This window comes from Diadema antillarum, unplaced genomic scaffold (genome assembly GCF_040938485.1).
Source record: "Diadema antillarum isolate AM-2024a unplaced genomic scaffold, OU_Dant_1.0 scf00000056, whole genome shotgun sequence".
Taxonomy (NCBI): Eukaryota; Metazoa; Echinodermata; class Echinoidea; order Diadematoida; family Diadematidae; genus Diadema; species Diadema antillarum.
In genome coordinates, this window is record NW_027270945.1 from 309,490 (window position 1) to 330,135 (window position 20,646).

Genomic DNA, 20,646 nt, shown 5'->3' on the forward strand with positions numbered 1-20,646 from the left:
CCAAACTACTGAAATGCTCAGGGTGCCTAGTGGTTCATTTGCTTCGAAGTATAGGGCCTAATGATTTTCACTTATCTAGCAAGAAACAATAAACACGCAAATATTTATACAATCTGCCTTCTGACAAAGGTTGCCAAAAGAATGGATGATACAAAAACACGGTACCGTCTGTAGTGACTAATTGATTCTATACATTGTAAACACATTTAATTTAACGACTTGAAATCCACAGAATAATTATTTTGCTGTGCCTTAAGGCATCCAATGAAAAATAAAAACATTGCTGTGTATTTCAGAATGTGTGTGTGTGTGCCACGCTAAACAAGCGTGAACTTTCAGCTGCAGCATTACACACGTTGTCCTTTAACAATAACTTTCCCGACATCATTTGGTGGCATTATAGGGAGGGCGTCGATAGAACGACGATAACTGCCTTTAAGATGCAAAAGCACTCACGTCGCCAGAGATATGGCACTTTGATTAGGAACTGGGCTCGCCCCTACCTCATTACAGCGCCGTGGCTGAGAACTAGTGCATGAGGCCCGCTTTCTAGCCTTGCATTCCATATAGCAAAGCGAGGGATCGTTCTCCAGCGCATGCGGCGAGCTCCCCTCATGCCAGATGGAGAGCGAGCTGAAATGATAATGCATTTCTCTTCGACCCAACAACCGGGGTTGTGTCGGTTTATCGTAGGGAGGACAGGAAGAACACCGTGGGAAGAGGAACGCAGATATATGGCGTGAGTGGAGAATGCTCCCTCCATTATTATGGAGCATTGGTAGCTGCTTTTCGGAAAGCGTGCAAGGATAGAGACGCACGGAAATATATAGGGGGAGAGACTGAGCTCGCTCGCAGTACATGCGGGCTTGATGCCTTTTGGCGGACAGTTTCACTGGCGACATCAAGTACTACGGATTTCACAGTGGGGATGCAGCATAGCATGGTTTGTTCTTAACCTTGCAAATCGGTGGTACTGATTGCACAGGTGAGTTAAAGCTCTATGGTGTATGTCATTTTGAACTAATCTTCGTGTACGCACATGCAGGGCAGTTAATAACGTAGAGGGTAGAGTATGGTTTACTGGAGTATAGTGCGCCTGCATCTAACACGTTAATAACAGAGTGACATTGATGGAAAGGATACACAGCAAGGATGCACCTGCATGACTACATGGGGTTCAACCGGGTACCGAGCGCGCGATAACTGAACAGTAGTTGTTGTGCTATTTCCCTTTCCTCTATTGAACGTCATTCCCCCAAAGTCCAGCCACATCATGTAGATGCCAATATTCAAACTGTCATCTCCATGCCGCCAAAGGGGGTGGATAACATGCATGCTGGATGAAGGACACATTATTCCCCCTTCCTGTTATTTACGGCCAAGTTATTATTCAATACTCAACTTCGGGAGACAAAAATAAAAGAAGCATTCTCTCCGTTTCCTCGCCATTTTCCTTCAGGTGCAACAGACGATTCGAGAAAATGAGAAACAGGAAATTTTGCCCTATTTTTTATAATGAATTCAGAGACTCTGAATATGATTTTTCTTTTTACATATAAAATGATGTATATAATCGGTTAGAATTCCCTGTCGATATAAATATCATTCTCTAACGAAGCACACAAAGGGTAAAAAAACAGCCGATTTCTCTCCTCATAGCACTGCTCTTAGATGATGGCTTTGTCTCCAAACATAATGCTAGGTTCGTGATCTGCTGAGTTATGGACCTGGTTACAGAGACTGATTATGGAAAAGGAACACTGCAAACGAGCGGTGCAAAATCCTGATTTCTTACAATATGTCTTATAGTTTAAGTTTCTCTTGTCCATGGTCAGTGCACTTTGAAGTTACTGTGTATATAGATACGTATAATTCTACGTAAAATATCAAGTACAAATACATTGTATCTGCACTGCCATCAACCAAAGGGTCACATACAAACAGACCCATTTTCATATTATACACACATTAATACGCACGAGAATTGAGCGTAATAGTAATTATATACATAATGCACATATACACATACTCACTCGTCCGCACGTCTTATATGAATTGATTTCTCTCTTCAAGCAATCACACCAATCTACATAAGATATAAAGTTGCAATAATGTGACACATTCGATGCCAAGTCTGTGCGTCTGTGTCTGAGTGTGTGTTTCAAAGATGGATGAAAAAAATGAAAATTTTTTTAGAGAAGGAAAGCGAAATGAGGTATAGAAATAAACATATCTACAAAATTTTCTGTGGATAAACGTCTTTTTTTGCAAATTAATTTTTTAAAGGGGAACTTCAAAGGGAGGCACATGCGGTGTTTGGAGTTTCAGGGCGGCATTTCATGAAGCGTTTTTGTCAGAGGTTTTTCTCTGAAAAAAACTGTTTATAAGTTACTAATATCCTTGTATCTGATTGGCTGAGAGCAAACGCTTTCATGAAATGCCCCCCCCCCCCCCCCCCAGATGGGACCAGTAGTCCCTCCTTACCCTAAAATTTTTTTCCATCAAACGAGTATAGTGAAAGTACTAAGCCCCTCCTGGGACAGTAATTTTTCCATCCATAGACTGATACACTTCTATACGTGCCCTCTAGATCTGCCCCTGCGGTTTAAGCTTAATGAAAACAAAACCGAAACTCCTGATGTTTCTTGCCTGAAAAAAAAAAGTTCGAAGTGATATTTCTATATTGTCTTTGTAAGTGCCCGCATGAAAGTGTTCATAAACACAAGGAATTAAACATTAAAACTAAAAAAATACAATGATTGAAACAAAAATTCTATTTTCACAGTAGTTTAAAACTTTTTGAAACTATACCTGATTTGTATGCTCATCACAAAAACAAAAGTAATTAGTTTTTTTACACAGGGTAAGTGGTACACAATGTTTGCTGGCTTATTGTACTTGCGACATGAAAAATAGAGATAGGAGCTATTGTAAAGTGGTATACACTCTTTGAAAAAACAGGTTTCAACTTTTGCACCTTTGCGTTTTGACACAAAATTATGTAGCACCTTTTACTGCTGTAAACGTTTTTTGCAAACTTTTCAGACCAGTAAGAAACCTTTGAAGGTGCAAACTTTTGCACTTTTTCTGGTCTGAAAACGGTTTCAAAAATTGTACCCATAAAGGTGCTACAAATCTGTTTACTATTTTAAAAGGTTTCAATGTTTAAAACCTATTTTTTTCTTGAGTGTATGTTTGAAAATCATGATTTTAGCATTAATATGCTTTGCCTTCGCTTGTTTTGATTTTAGGTTTTTTTCCCCATTTTTTATTTTCCTCTCTTTTCTCTTTCTCTCCTTTTCTCTCTTTCCATCCTTCTCAAACTGTCTTCCACTCATTCTTTTCTCTTATCTCTCTCTCTCTCTCTCTCTCTCTTTTCTCTATACCTCTGTCAATCATTTCTCCTCTTTTTATCCTCTCCTTCCATTCTCTATATATTTTTTCTGTCCCTTCATTGCTCTCCGTTTTTTTTTTTTTTTTTTTTTTTTCTTTGGGGGGTTTCCCCCTTCATATTACAAAAGTAATGCAATGCAGGATATTACATAAAACCAAAATATCATGATCAAAATGAGGACATTTTTTTCACCCTTTTGGTCCATAATATATTGTTTGTTTCTCCAATAAAAGGATGTTAAGAAACCAGAAATTTACGTCCCCCACTATTGTATCTAAAATATTTCTGATTAATTAGTTTTTGTAATTTTAAGCCTGTACATACATATGGGTATTTTTATTTTGTATGCAATCTTTATTTCGTATGTCAAAAGTTTTTTCAGAGTGTGAACGGTATCCTATATAATTTTCAAGGTGAAAATAAACAACGTTTTTAACGGGGGTATTTTTTCTCATTTCGAAAAGGATGTCTATAAGATAGAACACGGATATGCGGGTAAACAGAGCTAACTGATGTCAATGGAAAAATAAATGTAACTAGACACCGGTACTAGCTTGCTTTCACGCAGATCTTTGATAAGAAGACTTCACCCCTGCTAAAGTTACCTTACTTCCGAGGCCAGCTCTTGCGTAGAGAATGTTTTTTTTTTTCTTTTTTTCGTGTATATCTTCCTCATGTTTGATCTAAGACAAGGCGACAAATTTGCAATATCTAAGTATGGCAACTTTTTCTGTCACTGGCATAATATACAGCACAGTCTTGATTATGAAATTCAAAGGCTTTTATTTACGCAGAGCGAAATATTTATCACAAGTTCTTTTGCATTTTACATAAAAGTAGATTATACATAATACATATGCCTACATTGGGTATAAAGCATGACTTCGATATATTTGCTCTCCAATTTGGACGTTGAAGACGATAATACAGAAGAGCGTCGTTTATTCACAATAGTACGATGACCATGACATTTAATACTCTTGTTCTATTTCTCAACTTTTGTGCTTTCTAGCGTATTCCGCGTAATATACTAGAATATCATATGTATTGTAAGTAACACACACACACACACACACACATATATATATTATGTATATATATATATATATATTTGTATTATGTAATATGTTCATCAAATATATCATGTGCGTTGGGTATTGAATATAGACATTGAAAAAAGATGTACAAATCATGTGAAGGTAGAAATTTCTACAATTTCTTGAATCCTAATTATGATTTTCTTTGCTTGATTTGAAATGATCAAGAAGTGGATCAGGCGAGGACTCTATAATAGCATAAAAGAATATACCTTGAAATACAAATTGTAAATACCTATCAAACACAGCTAAAATGGATAAAGTAGCGGAAATGAAGGCGCTCTGTACGGTGAATGTGAGACTATTCTAATAGCTCGATTTTTTTAATTTTATTTTATTTCTGAATTTCTTTTTCATACATAAATGATATAAAAAGTCAATTGAACGAAGAAATTGAGCACAGTATAATTTGAATCTGACAATTAAAACAGAGAATCTAATTCAAATATCCAACATTTTTTTTCTAACACAATGCAAAATGAAAACAGACAAGCATTATTTTACATGCATACATATTTATGCAAACACAGGATCCCGTGTATCAGTCGTTCAAAAGACAAATTAAGCAACTCTTGATATAACAGAAATACAGGAGACCATCAGCATAAGCAAACGCTTGACGAGGATAATGGTCTCAGAAATGATTGTCTAAACAATACGACATACTAAGAATATAACATTCAAGTCACCACTCACTGAGTGGTGAGAGAGAGAGAGAGAGAGAGAGAGGGATGAATGAGGAGGGAAAAAAATGTTTGAGCAGTCTCTACGTATTTTGCTCACTGGATTTTCCTCAAGCTAAAATGCAATAATTGAAATGATAGGATGATGGTGTTTTACAGTATTAAAATATGACCGTCGTCTGTTCAGGATTTTGGATAGTTTATTCCAGATGACACCGAAGTGTTCCTTCCGTGACAAACAGTCATCAGTCTCAACCCAGGTAAATTTTACATGGGAGGCACGTAGCATTCTATTTCCATTAATATAAATCACAATATCGTGTTTATTTATCAGCTTATTTGAATACACCATCAAAATTCGTTTTTGTTAAGAGCCAATGAAAGTTTATTTGCTTGCAGACATTCAGTAAATTGACTTATCTCATGATAACATACATGTTGCAGATGCCAGAATTGCTATTAGATATAATTATGATGAACGCATTTGTGTCATCAGCAAACTGAATGAATTCAAGCTCCTCGGAAATACCGCTGACATTATTTACATTTCATATCAATAATGACGGTCCAATGATAGAGCCCTACTGGGCACTGCACACCTTACGTTTCTGTGGTGAGATTGTACATCACCTATTTAAACATATTTTTCCCCATTGATAAAATAATATTTCAACCATAAACGCCACGAAATCCATAATGCGATGTATATATATATATATATATATATATATATATATATATATTGAGAGAGAGAGAGAGAGAGAGAGAGAGAGAGAGAGAGAGCGCTTGGTGCATATAGTATAAAAAGCCCTATACTTAAATGTAAATAAACCAACCATTATTCATTTTCTCTCAAAAGCATCAAGTACTTCGTGTATGAATTCAATAAAGCACGAGATGTGGAATGCCCACTTCTAAAAGCATATTGATTTGGTGTTATTATTAAACGTATACCTGTAAGTGGATAAAAGATTACATAAATCAATATTATTTTCCATCACTATCATACTTCTTTGATCACATATGATTATACATTATCTCAGTAAGATGTGTATACAATAGCAATCATTTTTATACAGAAATTAGTTTATCAAGTTTATAGCGTTCCACATTTTCCCCAAATTTCCATTAGCAAGAGTATTTATTTTCGTATATGATAATTTCTCGAAACTTCTTCACTGAATTGTCAACAAAGTTACATCTTGTATGCACTCAGTCAATTTTCGGTTCTATTTCGTAAATATCTCTTATACAATATTATGTTTCCTTTCACACGTTCTGTTTAATTCCTACATTCTCAAAAGTTAGATGATAAAACCAATATCTTAAATGTTGTCAGTCCTCGAATCCTTTGTAAATGTTAAATTAAACACTTAAAATGTTAAATTTAACACTCAAAATATTCGATTTCTTTTCAACATAACTGTCAGGAAACATACCCATGATGAAAATTACTACTGATACCTTTGCAATCGAAATGTTCACAAGCATAACTCATGGGTATAAGAACTGTTTGACTGAAGATATTTATGAATTGCACACACATATACATGCACACACAAACACACACACACACACACATACACTTAAATCATATACGTTGGCCTACGATGTGAGCGAGGCTTGATACACTGGACGTAGCTATCTTTTGTAGTATAATTACACATACATTTCCATCGATACGCTAGTTCTGTGTAGACCATTTTGGCAGAAAGCAAAATTGATTTCAGAATACCGTCCTTGGCATTTAAAGTGTGTATTTGATAGATTTTGTTATGCACGCATCTGTAGTTTCTTTCAGGAGTTTCCATATTGAAAACATTTATCACAAAGTGGAAGCCTGACAGACAAATTGCCCTTTATCGACATGAATACGCACAGATTATTCAGCGTTTAAGTATATAGTATAGGCATGATACAAAAAAAAAATAATAGGCATTATACTGTGTTTGGATTTTACGTCGATGAAGGGCAATTTGTCCATCAGTTGCAATAAAAACGTCTCGACGTAAGATTTCATTAATTGGAAGTCAAAACCTTAATAACCTGCAAATCGTCTGCACATCAATCACCGCATTTGCGAATTTATTAGTCGTGCAGTGAGCCCGTCATAGATACAGAATGACATTCAATAGTGCATGTAACTTTCGAAGAGATATGACCTGTTTCAAAGTAAGTGATTAATTACAGAGTCTGTTTTGGCAAACTTTTACATGGCGAATTGGGAAGTTTCATCTCGCCATTACATAGGGCCTATTGGTATAAAGAATATCACAGGATATGTTGTCAAGCAGGAATAATGTAAAAATGCGCTGTAATTGCTTTATTCAGTCATAAAAGTGCTGAAAGTAAAATCCCCTCATGTGTGTGTGTGTGTGTGTGTGTGTGTGTTAAAAAAGAGTAAAGTGTATGCCATTTCGTTCTGCCGAAAAAAAATGAAAATAAGATTTGAATTGAATTGAATTGAATTGAAATAAACAATGAATATTCTCGATAACCTGATATTCATAATCAACTATCTTAACGAATACGAATTCTATATATCAGAGTATGCTATACCTGGCAGACATGTATCAATAGCTGATTGCAATTTTCTTTTCGTGATCTCTTCAGCGGCAATCAAGTGACCTAATTTATTGCAGCAACAGTTATGGCATTCCGCAATGCCTATTATACTTTAGAAAGGGTATAGTAAGCACAGACTTAAACAGCTTTGGAATACCGAATTTAAATCATTCTATTTGTTTATTGCATGTGTATGAATGTTCATGGTCATCTCATTTGTAAAGGTATAAAATAGGCGTAATTACTGTGGGGCTGGGGTGACGGAAGAGGAGAGGTCAGCCTGCTCCTCCTGTCTCTTCCATAATACGCAACTCATGTTAGTCATGCTGGGGAGAATATACCATGAATGTATCTTGAATTAATTTTGGTACTTCGTTATCACCTCTGTTTCTGAGTGCCGGGTCTCGAAAGTGAAAAAAAAAATGATTCAAAGAATCGTCCCGAATCAAGAAGAAGCATGCAATTCATTATGACTGTTTTCGTTTCTTTGTTGTGTATGTGTGTGTGTGTGTTTAGTTCATGAAATGACGTTTGAATAAAACCGAATTTGAGCGACGCAGTCCTCGGTGGCTCAGCAGGTCAGCAGGGGGGGGGGGGGGCAAATTTCATTGACAATATGGAGACTGCATGGCATTGTATAGTATATCTATTTCCAAAAAAAAAAAAAAAAATGGATATCTAACTGACAATTACAAAATTGGCTACATTGAAGTTCACTCTATGTTATGTGGGTTCAACTTGTAACTTTTGTAACTTGTAACCTTATTTTTTTTTTTCATTTCCATTAAATAAACAGGGAAAATTATATACAATGCATTAACAGAACATATTTGCAATAATTTCAATAACGTGGTTGTACAAATACAAAATACATGTGATCACGAGTAACAACATAAATTCAACTGGATGGGACTGAAATAAATTTCATGAAATGTATGCAATGAAAATTTGAAAATGGATGGAAATACCTCTATGAAATAATATTCCTATAATTTTCATGATTACAAAGTCATTCAAGAATTGCACGCTTCAAGGGATGGATGTATTGGTGGAAATGAGAATTGAGCTTGTAACTTTTTTTGCAAGATATGAAGAAACCATTTATGCAATGTTACAGAACATACTATTCTAAGAGGAATTCAAAGTTTATTTGATGAAATAGGTTTAGAAAAAACAAAGTAATACAAAGCGATCCAAATAAAAGACGGGTCCCACCTTTTATTGGTATCGTTTGCTTTGGATATATCAGCCATTTTACAACCAATTTTCATCAAATAAACATTGAATTTCTCTTAGAATACTCTATTCAATGAAAGGTTTCTCATTATCTCACCAAAAAAAAAAGAAAAATGATAGCTGAAGTCAGGTCTCAATCAAAACTACACAACCCCTTTAACATCACATACACTGCGAATAGCCATTATTCGGTGCTAGAAAATACGTGAGATTTAGTTTTTCTTGGACAAATTCGCCAAGTCCTTGGCACATCAAGTTCAAAGACAGTGAAATAAAAAGGGGAAACTGTAGCCTATACTTCTTGCTCAAATTGGCTTTCTCTATAACAGTATTTTACTTTAGCCTTCGCCTTCTCCCTGGTTCAGATCAATATTGATATACGATGCTAGACGAGGCTGATGTCAGTCGCACAATGCGCGTTCTGTGTGTGTGTGCGTTGCCATAGTGATGGTTCGTCGCCAGGTCGTTTCCCGTGGCGATGGCTATTGCGTTTCCGGAGGCGTTTGGAAATGATTCTATTTTTCATTTGACATTGACATCTCATTCGCAGGATGTAATTGATCTATTCTCTTACTTATTAAAGCGATGCTTCCTGAGTATTGCGACCTTTTTGCTTCATCATTTTTCAGGAGATCCCTTTTTCTTTACACCGTGGTTTGCCAATCTGTGTAGCCGCTCATATTCTTCGAATCACAGTTGATAAATCCCTGCTTTTCACTGCAGTCTTTTCCCGTGCACATGATATTATACGACACGTTATGCTCCTGTGCAATTCATCTGTATTGTATTGATGTTATAGGCCTATATAAAGGACTCGTCGACACATTAACCGGGCCGTGGTCGTAGATAGGAACTTGAGTCTCAGAGGAACACGTCTAGAGTAGGATCTGCCCTCAGGCCTATTCAAATTTCTTGTTGTTGTTGTTGTTGTTATTGTTGTTGTTGTTTTGCTCTTTTGCAACTCCAAGACAGTGGATGCTTATATCCCTATATGAGATAACCAATGTTACCTCATTACCTTGAATATTCTTTTTTTTTTAATGACTTGTGTCAGCATTCAGCTGGTATTTTGCGTTTACTATCGGTTCATCACGACACATGTGTCTATGACGTCACAAGTGATGAAGCGCGTTCGCTACTATTTTGATCGCGCGCGCACGCGCTAATCAATCACTAGTTTATTAGCCCCGTCACCGCAACTAGTACTCAGATCAGTACATTGTACGTAATCCTATTTGGCATCTCGGCCCGTGAGTGGATACACTTGTAGTTGAAATGCGGAAGAATGCTGCGGATACTTTCATGTAACACGTTAACACGGCTCTCTGAGTCACGTGTGATTACTCTAGTATTGCTTTGTGTCGAGTCCTTCTGAACACAGGCTCACAGCACAGCGATAATACATTTTATGTCTGATGTGCACAGGGACTTGACATCCGGTCCCCGTTATCCAGTTTAGAGTGCAGGGTCCTTAACTTGTCATTCCAGTTTCGGAGTATGAATCAACAGCCAGCGGCAGGTAACCTTCAGTGTGTGTATTTACACCTATTTGAACTGTATGTCACTACTCTCCGTCTTTTATTTCTTTTCCTCTCTTTCTCCCTCCTCTTCATTCATTTTGCAACACACTATATATCACTTCCACTCATCTGCATGTAATATTTCTTTTTTGAGGGGACCTTGTTTAACAAGCTGTGCTTTCTCAAGGTCCCCCACGCAACATTCCATGTAAATATCAACCTTGTTCAATTTTTTTGTAATTATACTAAGCAATGTACTTGTCCCCACAAGGGGTTTGTGACACATGAGAATGGTGTGTGAAATAAATTGAATTGAATTGAATTGAATTGAATTGAATTGAATTGAATTGAAAAATATAGATTTCAAATAGGTTGGTAATAAAGAGGTGGGAGGAATATGCTTGTAATGTTGTATTGTTGCTTCCGTGTGCCCAGGTAAAATATTTTGACAGTGACAAGTTTTTAACAGAGATGGTTCAATCAGGACTTGTAACGTTAGAATCTAGTTTCTAAATCAATCAAAAATTGCGTTTTTGTTCATATCGTGCGCTTTTCATGAATTTTGTAGCGTTTTCAAATTATATACCTTGCTAGAATACCTGGTTCAACAAGATCAACAAAAGAAACAAGAACAAGTAAGTGGTTAGTCCAACAATTCAGCTTTTGCAGCAATGTATAAAACAATGCAATTCGTGTGTCTAGTTTTACTACCGGAGTACAACTACAACTCACAAGTGTACTTCTCATGCAATATAGGTGCATTTTTATGTACAACGGCACGCTGTCAACGTTAGTAATTAGTATTGGTTGATTAATAGCCTAATTATTCTCGAGTCCCAACTTGTATAGTCTGTTAGTGTTTACAATACAGTCCAGCATTGCAATTATTAAAGATAACCGATATATGGCGCTAATACTAATAATAGAATCGAAACTGAGAACAATATCGAATCCGCATTAAGTAATGTTGTAGATTGTTGATCTCTAGATGTTTGTCACATTATCACAGCTTTTATACGGAGTGCCAAGTTTCCTTCAATCATGTCAGACCCCTAGTTTCTTGTCGCGGATTATGGGATATAAAGCGTACAACGCTGTTCACTAGCTGCTGCACTTGATCCACTAGAGCTACCCAGAATCGAATTTGATTTAGATGCCTATAATATCCACAATGAACCATGCAAGCTGTGCGTATTAATGCTTGAATGTGATTTTGCTCGTGTTATGTTTAATCGATTTTGCCCCTGTAAATCGATTTCCTCTTGCCATATTTGAGCAAGGAAAGAGATGTAAATGTGTAAACGGCTGTTGGGCCTGCGTTATTTGCTTTGTGCGTGAAAATACCAGGAAGTATCTAGGCGAACAGAAGGTTCTCACCACTTTACTAGTGAGTGGGGGCATGATATGGTACCGTGCACACTTCAGACACGACTTTGGTGTGCATGACAGTGCAGTGGCCAGTTTGGGGGATGGTTCACATTTGTGATATTTGTGGCATTCCCCGTCATGAGGTTATTTTGGGTTATGTACGATCTCTCCCAACGAATGCGCAGAATGAAACTGATAATAATTCTCGTTTTGCGAATATCGGTGTGCTTGCATAAAATTGTTCGGTATCAATTTCGCAACATGATCGTTCGTTTATTCCCGGCTCCCACTTACAAAGCCAGACGTGAAAAAAAAAAATGGTTTGGCACAGACTACCAAAGGCGGCATTTAATCCAGCGCTACATACACTCTTTCCGGTCTGGTATCAGTATGTTCTACTAGGTCACGAGTCAACATTTTCAGTGCCCTAATAGTAACCGTGCAGAAGTATACGCATACCATGTAGGCGTACAGTCGTGCAGGCTGTAAGGAAATCCACTCATACCGGTGTAAACTCTAAATATCTGTTTATTGGCTGTCATCATCTGGAATGAAAATACAGTGTGAGCGGGAAAGAGTTTAGAGAGAGGGTTTTCGGTTACATTCTGACATTTCTTGATATCATTTTATTTTTTTAGAACATTCATTATATCTACACATTGTATGAAACCTTTGTTTACATCACGCAGATGTACCTACTTTTCTTATAAAAATTATCTAATTTGTCTAAACATTACCTGACACGCATTCCTATATCAGCAAAGCACAGAGAGTAGATGTAGGGCCTATTTGATGATAGAACTAATGAAACGAGATTTTACTCGTTTAATGATAAATATTGGGGCTATACAACATCCATCATGTGCATGCTAATGATTATGATAATGAATAACACTAGCGCTTAATACTCGTGTTTCTAAGTGCATTAATCCGGGAAAAAAATGAAATAAAATACAGCATTATGTACATAGGATATAACAACAACAACAACAACAACAACAACAAAAACAGTTAGGATTGAGTAAATAGATAAGTTTTCAGCAATGATTTAAACTTTATATTTTATCAACACTTTCAGCATTACGAACATAGAGAGGGAGTTTGTTCCAAAGAAATGGAGAAATAACAGAAAATATGCTATATAATGTAGGACCTACTGTCGACAAACCCAAATTCGAGCAATTTGGAATTGATGATGATGGTGGTGATGATGATTCACAGCATTTGTATGACGTCGTATATCTGCTTGCTTGCTAAAACTTAGTATTTTGACATGCTTTATAGTTCTTCAACTCATCATCCCCATCGAGCTCAAAATGACACAGAAAATATAGAAAATACTTTCGTGATTTGTGAATACTTCATCTTAGGTTGACGGAATCAAATAATGTCGATAAACCGACGACTATTTTTTTTTTTTTGGTATGCCGAGATGACAAAAAACGAGAGCGTGCAATACAGCGCTTGAACCCACTCGGAGTGTGATGCGAACATATGAAACTCTGCACCAAGTATATTCATTCAATCAGGAAAACGATACCGGTATATCAACAACCACGAGAACACAGAAATTGTCCCGTCGGGATTATTTTCATCCCGCTCCCAAATGTTTGTTTGTTTGTTTTTTTGTAGCTGTTGTTGTTTTTTGTTTGCTTGTTGTTCTTTGAATGGCGGCTACGTTGGACAGAAATACTTTAAGAAATCGGACAAGGAGAGTGATGATTAGTTTCGTTGTTGTAACAGTCCACTATATTTCTTTCGGGAATGATTTACCTTACCCGGGAACAATGGCATTTTGCTTCTTTACTGGCTACCGGGGCTGTAGCATGTAACTCCTCTCCTCGCACCTACCTATAGCGTTTCGTGATACCCATGTAGAGCCTACTCCGTATATCACATCAGAAAAAAAAGAAGATACTTGCGGGAATTTCGGGATCTTTTTTTTTTACCCTTGTGAGACTCAAGTTATAACGATGGTAACAGAGCAAACAGACAGTTTGTTATGCATTGGTATGAAAATGGGTACACATTATAGGCTGTATCATTCATTTTATGGGTTCGCTAAAGACGATAAAAACCTATACCAGGAAGTGATGTGTATCTTATAGGCCTATAGTTCATTATAACTGATTCCACCTCTGTACACAGCATAGCGTTTGACAAGATTTTTTTCTTCTTTTCATTTGACTTTTCATTTTGAGGTGTAATTCAAGCCCGAGCGAAGTTGAAAAGCGAATATAATACCCACCCTTTACAATGACCCCTTATAATGGTGCACGATATATAAAATTTTGCTACTCGAGTAGAACGCGGTGTATAAGGTATCCATCCGCAGGCCTTGTGCAATGCGATCAAAGTCCTACAGTACAGAACAACGAAGATTACACGAGGGCGAGTTGCAGCAATGCTATTCAGTATTCGTATCTAGAGCAAACACGGCTTAGGATCTTCAGTTTATTTTCGTGTATGTGAATTTAACATTGCTTTCTTGGAGCTGTCGCTTGTGTTGTACACATCAAGACGTGATCTTACTACTCCAAGTTTGAGTTTGCATGCTGAGCCATCAACCATAAAGGAAACATTGTTCCACTGCTCAAAATGAATAGCCATCATAAGGTGAGTTCATGATGTTAAGTGATGCTTCATGACAAGAGACTTCCGTGTCAAAATTATTGCTTGGAAGAGAATAACAACAGTATTGCCATGTTGTACTATATAGGCCAAAAGACACAATACCCGTTGACTGGACTGCTTTGCAGTGCCGATAGTGTAGTAGAAACAGACCAGAGATGGAATTTAAAAAAAAAAAAAATCACAAAACCATGTTGGTTCTAAATATCTGCTTTCAGCGAAATGTTTTCTGGTTGTTAGGAGGCATGTTCTGTGAACCTGTTGATAACCTGAGGAGTAAAAGACCTTTATATTGATATACTGAACGAACAGAATGCATTTTGTAAATTATGACTTTCCATAATGAAAAAATCGCGGCGCACACCACCAAATCTAGGACTTTCAGCAACAAAGCCAAACAGAAAAACACCGTTTTTTCGTGTAACTTTTGTAGCTGTAAAGAGGGGCCGGGGAACCGTTTTGTTTTGTTTTGTTTTTATTAAGCGTGTGTATGTGTGTGTGTGTGGGGGGGGGGGAGGGATGCGGGTGTATGGGGGTGGAGGGTCGATGGAACTGACACCCATTACCCCCCCCCCCCCTCTTTTTTTTCCCCCACGAGCCCTGTTGATAGCAATGATTTGCATTACTACTTTATGGCAGGTATCTGCCCCATGGGTACACTTATCTTTTCCCGCTAAAATTTGTATCTCTGCTTACTTGTCGACTGCAACGCCATATTCCGCAGACCAGACCTGAGCCCTATAGTTGTCGCATCCAAGCAGGGCATCGCATGTGATTACGTAAATAATGAACATAGTCATCTGTTCCAGCAGATCAGCTGAACTTCTCCCGAAATCTATAGCTGCTGGATAATTTTTAACCAAGAAGCTATTTCGTCACACTTCTTCACAGCACTCGCCTATCACACTGGGGTTTACTAGCCCATGACTACATTCGGCAAATGCTATATATTATATAGCCTACAAAGCTTCATTTAAAAAATGTGATTTGGAATGTTTTTCAAGTTTTTCAAGTTCAGACATTTCGCGAATTCTTTCGTTGATTTTTTTTTTTCACGCTGGGGAAGACTGGAAATAATAATGATAAAAAGAATGTCCTTACCGGGTAATTTTCAAAATAATTGAACTGAGGTATACATATTTCGTGCATGCTCAGAGGAATTAATAAAAACCGATGAAACAGATCCTCTATTGATGCCATAATAGTAATGATACATTCACTTTTTGATAAACAATGTTGCGCGCGGTCTTGGGAAATTATAGATGAGAATCAATTTGTTATATCGTGCAGCTATTATCTTCACGCATGCACGAGGAATAAACGGTTACTCTTAAGAAAATTACTCATATCGGCTAATTTTGTCTTTGATGTTGTGAAGGCATACCTCCATTTCCTTTACACAATCTATAGAAATCAACGAGTTATCAATTTTCCGGAGTATTTCAATTGCCCTATAGTTGTATGACGCCAATATTGTACCTTTCGTTTAATTCGTATGAAGTCTCTGCGTGTAAACGTCACCTTTAGGCAACAAGATATGCAGATTAAATCAAAATATTTGTTACTATTTGTATAGACATATCACATGTTTGTAGTCACCATGCACTACTAGTAACCTTTGGAAAGGGATTTGACTGCGAAACCGCCGAATTTCGATTTCAGCATGTAAATGGATTATGCCTATTTTAGGAAAAGCTGGTGTAATATTCTTGCAAACAGTATATCTGTTTTAGCCGCAGAATCCTTTTATTTTGCCTTCCCGGTGGTTTATTTTTGTCCCTGTACGCCTTCGCTACCGGCAGAAAAATGTCACCAAAGTTAAGCGACCGAATGCATCTAAATCTTAGTACATGTATAATCATGTTATGAGGCGCAAAATGTGAAATGTTGGTGCATATAAAAAAAGAGGCTATTGCTGACAATGTTTGTGTAATTTCAATCATTTCTATGTCGGTTCTATCCAAAACATTCATTATAAGACGTATTCAAAAGAGACAGGGAGGGATAAGAATAATAACAAAAACAAAAATACTACAGGGCTTATTATAGCGCATATATATAAACTGCTATATCGGGTTGAAAATGGAAAAAAAGGAAATATTCTACTGTGTAAATACTGTACAGGAGTTGCAGTTTGCAAGACCAAGACGCATTTGAAATACTCTTTAAACAGAAAAGTCTTGAGAAGGGGTTCAGTTCAGTTCAGTTTAAATTTATTTCGGTTTTTTTTTTCACAATGAAATAATATAAACATAGATCTCACTTTCTTCAGTGATAAAAGTGATGCATGTAAATTTATACAAAGAAAACAATTATTAAAAACTTACAGTAAGGATACATACCGTGGTTGGTAAAGTGGGGAAAGTGAAATGATTGTGCATTGTGTGAAAAAGACGAAAAAAAAAAACAACAAACGGGTTTGCACGTTAACACTGGAAACTTCCTTCATATAACATGGAATGATGTTCAACAGCGTATGAGAAAAAGGGGGAGAGAGAAAAAAAAATCGTGTCACATTAACGGCCCAGTTTAACTTTAGGAGCAGTGATTTGAAAAATGTTCAAGTTATCACATTTGATGCATATGAGTAGGTCTATTGTACCACAAACATCCTACCATTATTATACAATTTTCACAATAAAGCCTGAAATATTAGGAGATAAGTATTTTTCTTAATGAACCGTAACTGTAGATCTAGTTTCAAAACATTCGTATTATAACTGTTGTTAACATTTTGTATATTTAACAATACTCAACATCGATTTTACTGATTCCAATTTTTACAGTCGTTGTTTTTATACTTAAATCACATTTTAGAACTATTTTAAAGCACTAATGGCGGGTTTTTGCTTCATCAGCAAATGATAAACAATGCCTTTAATTTTGGTGCGTATCACTTTAGTATGTTATGCTGTGTGTGTTGGGAAAAAATAATTCAAAGGTGAAGATATGCTTTGGACTGGTATGTCACGATCATTTGTTACTGTCGTTATCATAACTCCAATGTCCAAAAAGATGCCCATGGCGTTGTGGTGAAATATAGGGTGCTATGCGAAATCTGAAGCTTTTATCTCCTGATGGCCCCGAGTTGTACGTTGTGTGTATGCGTCCACGCGTTACGAAATAATTTCCGTGGTAACTATAGATGGTGAGAAGCAGAGCCTTTTATTACATTTAATAAAAGGCTCTGGTGAGAAGTATACCTGAACTGCATGTTCACATTGTGTTCGTATAGTACGTCTGATCACACAAGAGTGTGGGGACAAGAATCCAAAGAGCATGCAGTCTCAAGAATTTTGTCGAGTCAAATTGACTTTGGACCAACACGCAGGGTAAACAATGACTGAAACCTCAAGGTGATTGTGGCATAGATGGGGAATACATTAAGTCACTGTCATCTGAAACCAATAAAGACATTAATCTTGCAGACTTTGAGCAGCGTTAATATGCTCCTCTTCTTCTCGGATGACAAGAGGAAATTGTTATAGATTTTGCGATCTTTGCGAAGAATCGATAATGCGGTACAATAATAAACCAATTCAGCGTTTTGTCCGCATAGAACACCCCCCAACATGCCCCCCCCCCCCCAAAAAAAAAAGTGAGCCATCGCTGCTGTGGAGGTTCAGTCAAGATATAAAATGTTACTATTTCTCTAAGGTCGTGTTCAGAGAATAGCCTATGCAACGACTGATGAACATACCAGTAACAAGATTTTGAAATCACTGCCTCCAATTTCCAAAGCCTCGACTCCAAGAAAAGGCGGGAAGCACCTCGGACCAAAACTTCCACTGGGTGATATTGTCATTGTTATGCTGAAAATGAAATATTTTCAAGGGAAATTCAATGGGATATGAAAGTTTATACATACCAAATAGCCATAGTTTTCTCCAAAACCAGAACAATAATCAGTCAAAGAGTAGAAGAAACAACAAAACAAAACAAAAACAAAGGACGTTAATTTGTTTCGTTTATTGATTATAATAAAAGATCGATGGTTATACAAAAAATGTACAATAAGAATTCATGAGTATGTATATAAGAATATATAAAGCAAAGACTTCAAAACTGAATAGTTTCATAGTATAAACATTTGGATATTCAACGTCATGTCAGAACAGTTTGTAATGATATCATTTCATTTCTTCTACATTCACCTCTTCAAAGGTGCCATTACATATTCATGCTAAGATGATTCAAAAGCACAATTTCATGAGAAAAATATTTACAATGTACAAGTAGAAGCATACATATACACTCAGCAAAACAAAAAAGAAAACACTTTTTCAAGTTTATATTTCTCATAGAATATTTGGCTAGAAGTTAATGTATTATTTACCATATGAAAGGTAATCTAATCGGTTATCAACCTGGTAGGTCAATAAAAAGGGACACTTTACGCCTGAGTGAACACCTTCTTTTACTCTTCGAAGGCACGATAGTAAAAGTTGCAAAAATGAACAAGTTGTCATTCCTGCGTGCTCTTCATAAGTGCTCTGCCGTGTAACAATAAGAACAAAAGACAACTTTAACACAATAAAAAACATGAATGAAGTTGCCAAAATAGACCTATGATCTCCATAATGTCTTTGAAGCCTGAAATCAATATTTACTATTCATATGTTATGTCGTTATGTCATTAGTTTCATTAACTGCCTTGTATATTGAGTTAGCGCCCATGTAGTGGTTTCTTTTCTTGCAGCCGCATCATACCAAGAATTAGAGATTGTGACAGGGGCCGTGCCACAGGGCAGATTGAAGCTCGGCTTTCTCTGCGAGATGCATAATCCGGATGTTTGGTGTCAGCAAAAGTACCACATCTAAACTGACAGAAAATTCCAAGACACAGGCTCCGTCAAAGGCCAACCCCGATCTGCACATCCCAAGTCGACCACGAATGACGATGATATAGGTTCATCAAGCTGAATTCCATAAGGTACCGATGACGATCACTGAGGGAGGTATCCGCCATTTTTGTGAGGCGATAGTTATGGGAGACGTCAGCTGTTCAAACAGGCTGTATACCACGAAGATCTGCTAAGCCGTATTCGTTCTCCTTATAACCTCCATTGTCGGGCTCGGTTGCGCTGGAGACACGCTCACCTGAGATGGAATCGAGTCAGGTGGTAATATCAGTCATGTTCAGTGGTGAACCAAGATTTTGCCTTCGTTTAATCGATGAAAGGGTATGGCGTAGACCAGCGACGAAAGGAGCGTTTTGCCGATTCTTGTGTTACCGCTGTAACGCCCTTTGGTGGTGGGAGTAGGATTGTGTGGGGAGATGATAATTATGTCGTCCGCTTCGTGGAAAGACATCAACCTTGGAAGTATTGACGGAAACCCCAATGCCCAACGGTACAGAGATGAAGTTCTTCAGCCCATAGCACTGTCTTATCTTCGCTACATGGAACCAAGTGCTGATCTACATCAGGACGACAAAAAAGCGCGGCCTCATCACAGAGCAAGGATCATCAACGAGTTCCTTGAAGAAGATGACCGGATGGAATGGCCTTCAGGCAATCAGCCTAGCTCTTAACCCAATAGAGCGCCTGTGAGATGAACTCGGTCGAGCTGTGTAGAGGCGTGTCACTGACCAGAGTTCCTGATTGAGGAGTGAGATGCTGTCCAACAACAGCGAGTGAGGAAATTGGTGAACAGTGTGAGGAGGTGTCAGGCTATTGTCAACGCCTTTGGGGTTACACCCACTATCTCCCAGCTGTTATCAAACACTACAAAACTACTTGATTTTTGTTGGTTTTGTTTGTGATTGCGTTCTGTCATAGCGCCGTGATTTTGCAAAATAAAACACTTCATCATTTTTAACAACCAAGTCAATTTGCAACTTTTCTCTTCCGTCTCTTTGCCTTCACTCCCCAATGCAAGCGTCTCATTCAACAAAGAATGATAGAGGTAATATCAAAACTGTCGGATAGAGAACCACTCAAGCTTCAAGATGAAACTAAATATAGCGACTATATTGTTCTAATGTTACAAAAATATATAGCAATCAAGGTCAAGTTTCCTTGCTTTATGTGCTTGGAATATAGATGCAAACTCCGCAAAAAAAAGTCTATTGTTTCTACCTTTTTTTTAATAGTTATAATCGATGCATGGTACACTGACAAAGATCATTCAGTTCTCTTTAAAATGATTCC